This window comes from Sinocyclocheilus rhinocerous, unplaced genomic scaffold (genome assembly GCF_001515625.1).
Source record: "Sinocyclocheilus rhinocerous isolate Xijiao unplaced genomic scaffold, SAMN03320098_v1.1 scaffold3700, whole genome shotgun sequence".
Taxonomy (NCBI): Eukaryota; Metazoa; Chordata; class Actinopteri; order Cypriniformes; family Cyprinidae; genus Sinocyclocheilus; species Sinocyclocheilus rhinocerous.
The window spans coordinates 1-7,541 of NW_015641061.1; positions in this window are offsets into that span (position 1 = coordinate 1).

The window sequence follows — 7,541 nt, forward strand, 5'->3', positions numbered from 1 at the left end:
TTTATGTTTAATATAAGCTACTTTGTCATTGTAGTATTGCTGTGTTTGGGATTTTTTTTTCATCAAGAGTAATACTGAATCAACCTTAAGCATTAATTTTGTTCCAAGAATAGGAAAGATCTAACGTTAAATATCAAAATAAGCGCTGTAAAAGCGAGAATACGAGATTGTTATTATTATTGGTTGCTGCTGAGGTAATAGACGCTCTCGCTCTTTCTCTGCTGTATCTTCGCAATGGCTGAAGAAAGGGTCGCTAATTCTTGATTTGGGTCCGGCACAGACATGTTACAGCTAATAATATGATTACCCGCGGTAATGATCATATGACCCCTTTAAGCTAATCAGTAGTCCATATGATACTTCATACCATGCTTTGTGTGAGGAACAGAGTGAAATCTAGGATTTTACACACTGAAAATCTTTCCCTCCACCACGGACTTAGGATCACATAATTATCTCGTTCTTTTGGCTATTTATCTCAATTATGACTTATAGCGTCTCATAATTATGACAATATCTCACGATTACGTTTAGCTTTTTATACTTATGACTAATATTTAATGATTTTGACTTTTTTTATTTTGTTCCTTCAACTATTTAGCTCATAATTATGACAGTATCTCATGATTTCAACTTTTTAAAATTACATTCACCTTTTTTATAGTTATGACTTAGTATCTCATGATTTCAGCTATTTATCTTGTTCTTTCAATTATTTATCTCATACTTATGGCTTATTATCTCAAATATGACAGTATCTCATGATTTCAACTTTTTATAACTAAAAGTAACTTTCCTGTAATTGTAACTTTTTATCTTGTTCCAGTATCTCATGATTGACTTTTATGTTTTGTTTTTTAATTTCAACTAAAAATCCTTCCCTCCAGCAGAGCTCTTAAATCTCATTTGTGCTGGTGTTAGACCAATGCTATGTGAGGTCAATGACATTATCCTGGCACAATGAATGAATAAGGTCTTGAATTTGACACCGTTATGGTGCTTGGGTGTCGTTTTTGGTGTTTGTCGGCCCGGTTCACTTTCTCTGTATGTAACCGAGCAGTGTGAACGCCTCCTTTGTGATCGGCAGGAGGAAGTCACATGTGTTTGGAGCTCCTGACGGCTCTCGGTGTGTCTCGTACCTCAAACCGAGGCCAGTTCATGGTCATGCCGGGCCCGTGGTTGGAGCGGAACCACCGAAGGTCTTCCAGTGTGTGATAGACGGTCGAGTACCTGAAGGAGAGACACGTTTAACACGCCGCCGCATGTGTGAGAATATCAACTATCAGACCATCACAGCTGGAGGGTTTGCATGGGAAGAGCATGCAATGCATGCTGGTCTCTGAACAACAACAGCGCTCCTGTGCGTCTCTATGCAAACGATAACAAGCCGCCCTTCGGCCTTATGCACAGGTATAGATACACAGATGACATGATGACAGCGGTCAGGTGCTCACTTGTGATTGGAGGAGAGGTCGAGGTGCTGCTTGACGCCCAGCAGCAGCTCTCTGAAGAAGCGCAGTCTCTTGTCCTCAAAGTGCTGCCACTGTTCGAACACCTCATCATTACAGTGAGCTAAACATACTACAGCAACATGCACTCATACTGTATCACAGAACACCAGTGGGGTTGTGGGTAATATCAGCCCCTAAGAGCATGCATGCATGGATGGATGGACACCTTGCAGATGTTTCTGGGCCACACCAATCTCGCACACTTGAGAGAACAGATAAAATGCAAATTTACACTCAAGTCCTCAAAAGCATAACCACGCGCATCTTCGTTCTCATGACTGCACTGACAGGTGTAATGGTCATTTATTATTCAGGATTATTATTTATCTGCATACACATTTTAGCCAAAGAGACTCAAATATTCGAAGAATCAGAGGTAGAAGTTTTAACATTCTTACTAAGGAATCAGAAGTAGAATAATACCTTTTATTATAAAAAAATAACAATTAGTTTTTTTCAAATGTAACACAATCCAACAAACTGAGTGTATGCCCTGTGGGTGACGTACTAAACAGTCTCTTGTGCAAATAAGCTGAACACACCCATATTTAATGAAGGCGTTTGCTAACTGAACCACACGCTTCCTGACAGTGTTAAGCCCGTGTTTGCTGACTGTGTGGAGTTGTTGTGCTCGTACCTCCTTGAGTTTCTTGGCCCAGGGTTTCTGTGCCTTGCGAAAGCCATCTTCTGCTTCTTTGGTCTCCTTGAAGCCACCAATCATCTGTTTGTGGTAAGCGTCCTTCTGCCAGTTCTTGACTTTCTCCAGGTCCTCTCCCATCAGTGCAGGCTTCACCTCCATGTGCAGGTCGCTCACCTTCTCGGCCTCGGTCATCAGAGCGAACCACGCTCGCTCACCGTCTCGTACTGAGGCCCTAGAGGAGACGACACAGACAAGACCTTTATTCAGATGTTCAGATCTAACAATACGCCTGCCTTTGTGCTGCTTCATCCAGATGTTGTCCTGTTTGCTCCTAATAAACTGATCTGAGACTCAAGAACATATCTGGGTCACAAGCACTTTTCAAAAACAACACGGACAGATGCTAGTTCCCCAGGAGTACTGCAGGGCTCTGTCCTGGGCCCACTGATATTCTCATTGTGGGCGGTCTTGCAGGCTCATACCCTGCTGTACACACTCCCAGATGGACCAGCTGTGGACGGCCTAACCTCAAGTGAGCAAAACTATCTGGAGGAAGAGGAGAACCTGACACAATGGGACCAGGAAACAAATGTTAGCCAAATCTGATCCTGGAGGGCCATATTCCTGCAGAGTTCAGCTCCAGCCCTAATCAAACACACCTAGCCAGCTAATCAAGGTCTTCAGACTCACTAGAAACTTCCAGACGGGTGTGTCGGAGCTTGTTGGAAATTACATACACAGGATGTTGGTCCTGCTCTAATTTTGTATGTATTACCTGGCTTGGGTCTGTTTTTGACTCTCTGGAAGCTTTTAGAAATGAAGCATTTCACTTTCACTACTCATAAACTGTTTATGGCCTAACCATTAAAACATCATCATGTGGTATTGATTTAAACATTGATTTGAAATATGTATTAAAAATACATGACTAAAAGGTTTGTCTGTGATGTTATCTTGAGAAAGCCTGACCAGAGAGTTTAAAGTAGTTTGAAGTGTGAGCAGAAAAGTGTAATTTAAGGTAGGAAAGAAAGCCAGTCAGAATGGAAACACTTCTGTGTTGACTCTCTGCTATCGTGGCCGCATTTAAATATGGCCTTTAGCTAAACAAAGATACGAAGCTAACACCAGAAGCTGCAAGACAACTGTGTGTGCACAGCACTGAATGAAGGACTGATAAACCGAACTGAAGGGAGCGCAAACTGAGCAACTTGGACTCAGGAAAGTTATGAAAAGTTCACAGTCAGATTAACCCCGTGAACACCGAGGACGCCCATGAACACAGCCCACGCGTGTGAGCTATCATGACCTCCAAACTCACTTCCTGTTCTATTAAAAACACATTCAATCATAGACGCACTAACAGCACAGAAGGGTTAAACCATGCTGTTCTGGCGAGTTTATCACACTGAGATAACATCCTCCTTGAGCACCAAAACACTTCAGCGGACCATGATTCTCAGCTGCAAGACCAAAGTCAAGCGGTGCGACCAACGTGACACAGACAGGAAATGATGTCAGCACGCGTCGACTGGTCAATAAGCCTCTCTCTATATACTATCACTTTAAAGTTACAATTCTCTTTTTTATTCGTTTTTGTTTTCACGTGTGCGAATAAAGCGAAATCCCTCCGGGTGAGTTTTCTTAAATTTACTGTCATAAAAAGTCTTCAATACATGAAATGGTAAAACAAACGTCTTAATGATCATGTATGTTTTAGACGGTTGTAAGAATGCATATGTTCTCTCTCATCTGAAGGATCAGCCCGCAATAGTATAGACTTTTCAAAATAAGAGTCCCGGTGTATTTCGGGCTTGTTTATAATTCAAAGTCACATGTTACGTTTTTTTTTTTTTTTTTTTTTTTTTGGGTGCAATAAATCCATTGAATCAATATAAAAGTTATTTTTCATATTGAAACTGTTTTCAATCATAGACGCACTAACAGCACAGAAGGGTTAAACCATGCTGTTCTGGCGAGTTTATCACACTGAGATAACATCCTCCTTGAGCACCAAAACACTTCAGCGGACCATGATTCTCAGCTGCAAGACCAAAGTCAAGCGGTGCGACCAACGTGACACAGACAGGAAATGATGTCAGCACGCGTCGACTGGTCAATAAGCCTCTCTCTATATACTATCACTTTAAAGTTACAATTCTCTTTTTTATTCGTTTTTGTTTTCACGTGTGCGAATAAAGCGAAATCCCTCCGGGTGAGTTTTCTTAAATTTACTGTCATAAAAAGTCTTCAATACATGAAATGGTAAAACAAACGTCTTAATGATCAGTTTAAGTCATCTTATATTTTGGGGATGGAAAAATATAAATCGCAATACAGCCTATCGATTATTAAACTTCAAAATGATTTCATTAAAAAAAGAGCGCTGCACGTTGCAGTGTCACAAGGCGGCGCTGTTGCGCGTTCAACAGGCTCGCGCTTCAGACTGCTTCAAAGTGATTCTCAATCAATGCACAGCGCACATTTGTGAGCCTGGAGCACAAAAGCAGTGTTAAGTCGCTGGGGTATATTTGTAGCAATAGCCAACAATACATTGTATGGGTCAAAATTATAAATGTTTCTTTTATGCCAAAAATCATTCGGATAATATTAAAATGAATTTCAATAAATTAAAATATTGTTAAAAATCACACCTTATTTGTTATTTGTCACATGTAGTAAGTAGACCATTTTGTGCCATGGATAATAGGAGGATTTTCCACCCGGCTACCACCGCAAGTATATTTCAAACCTGTGGGAAGCACTGAATATTATTATAAAATTTGAAACTTATAACCCAACTCCTAAAACCTCAGGAGAAGCCGCACACACACAGCGCTTTAGATGAGTTATGAGCGGGTGAACACACAGATCTAGCACCGCAAACGCGTTATATGTGAGTGTGAGTGTAAACCTGCGCGATCCGTGTCAACGCGTTCAGCAGCTCATAACGTCACGAAAAGGACGGAAACCGCTCTAAAAGCTCAACTAAGCGCCTGAAGACAGAAAAAAGTGTGATCGGCGGCAAACAGAAAGTTTCCGGACTGCGCCGGAAGTGCGCGAAGTGTCGCCCGGAGTCTGAAACATCGGCTCTGTCCCAAATGGCACCCTAAATCCTCACGGTCTTCCTCTGAGTTTGCACTTTCGTGACGTAATGCCGCTTTGACTGTCGGGTAGAAGTCTGCTGTGGAGCTTGCCCCGATGCAGGCTCGGCAGAAGTGCGGATCGAGGGCACATGGCGAGCACCCTTCTGAACGCTGAAATGAGGAATGGGACACCCTACGGTCTCGTGGACTTAACGGACATGCGGCGGCCATTGTAAGTCCGTAAGACCGCAAGTGCACATGAAGTCTTCCATTTGGGACAGGGCCATCGTTACCTGAGCGCGTTTCAGTCCAGATCTGCCGCTCGATGTCGATGCGAGTCTGGCTTTCTCCGTTTCTCATCGATACTCACGACTGCTGCGCAGTGTTGCCAGATTGGATGGACCATTTCCAGCCCAAAAGCTCACAAAAACCCGCCCAAAAACAGCCCAAAATTTTAACTGTCAAAACAATGTGATGGAATATGTAAATCAAGGTTGATAAGGGCCATTTTTAACTCCTTAAAACAAAATAATGACGACAAAATAATATAACGTTAGATAAATTTCCCAGGTAAGGTAAACGGATCAAATCGGGGCAAATAGCCTACATTAAAGAGAATTGGGCTACCAAACATGAATAAAATATGCAAGCAGACAGTCAAAACGGCAATCATGAAATTAACCGATACCCTCGAAACAACACATCGTTACCTGAGCGCGTTTCAGTCCAGATCTGCCGCTCGATGTCGATGCGAGTCTGACTTTCTCCGTTTCTCATCGATACTCACGACTGCTGCGCAGTGTTGCCAGATTGGATGGACCATTTCCAGCCCAAAAGCTCACAAAAACCCGCCCAAAAACAGCCCAAAATTTTAACTGTCAAAACAATGTGATGGAATATGTAAATCAAGGTTGATAAGGGCCATTTTTAACTCCTTAAAACAAAATAATGACGACAAAATAATATAACGTTAGATAAATTTCCCAGGTAAGGTAAACGGATCAAATCGGGGCAAATAGCCTACATTAAAGAGAATTGGGCTACCAAACATGAATAAAATATGCAAGCAGACAGTCAAAACGGCAATCATGAAATTAACCGATACCCTCGAAACAACACATGCATCATTTTCAATGTCAGCAGTCAGAATAATCCAGTTTAAATGCAAAAAGTGTCCAATATAAGTGATAGGAAAAAGCAGCGTAATTAGCAGGTATTTCACACTCGTTCATGCACACACCATGACAGTCAAAACTGTGTCATTCATTGATACATACGGAATTATAATCCGACAATTAAAAAAAAATAACAACAACAATAATGCGCTTACCTTCGTGTCGCTCTATAATTTTACACAGAACTCGAGGAAGCCTCTTGTTAAGTTCATATTGTAGAACATAATACAGAACTTTGCACAGTCAAAACTAATCAAGTCTAGCAGTTTTCAAGGATTTATCAATCTGGACCGTTTAAAAGATAAAAGACATGATTGTATAAACCGACATATTTAGTTTCGGTTTTGATTAATTAATTCAAATGTGCTCTGAGTTGCGGTGATAGAGCCTTTTGAGCCTTTTGAGACTCTCCCACTCTTTAACTTATATTTAGGCATTGTGATTACTTATAATACGTTACCTTGATTACCTTGATAGTGATAAGTGCGGCTGTCGACGTTTATATCAGCACCAGCACAATCAAATTCAAAACCACCCAATCTGGCAACACTGCTGCTGCGCTGAGTCTGACTGACTGAGCGCCTCTCTGACGTCACTTCCGCTCATAAAACACCATAAAACACGACGCTCATAAATCCATCATCACAATAATACACACTCAGCGGTAAGAGCGGTAAGTTAGGAACAGCAGAAACTCAGTCACAGAGCGGGTCACTGCTGAGGCGCATGGTACGTAAAATACGTAAAAGCTCTGCTGATTCCAGAGCTGAAGAGATCCAAATGTCATTAGTATCAGCACAAACCCTGTTCTGCTGGAGCTTCATGAATGGGTTTTCATGGCCGAGCAGCTGCATGCGAGTACAAAGCCAAGCGTGGGATGGAGTGAGTAAAGCAGCAGATACTGTACTCTGGAGCAGTGGAAACCTGATCTGTGCAGTGACCAATCACACAGTCTGAAGAGGAGTCTGGGTTTGGCAGATGCCAGGAGAACATTTCCTGTAGGACTGCATTGTGCCGGCTGAAGAGTTTGGTGCAGTCGGCATAATGGTACGGGGTTGGGCTCGACCCCTTACTTCCACAACTTATTTCCACAAAGCAAGCTCCATAAAGACATGGTTGGATGAGTTTGGTC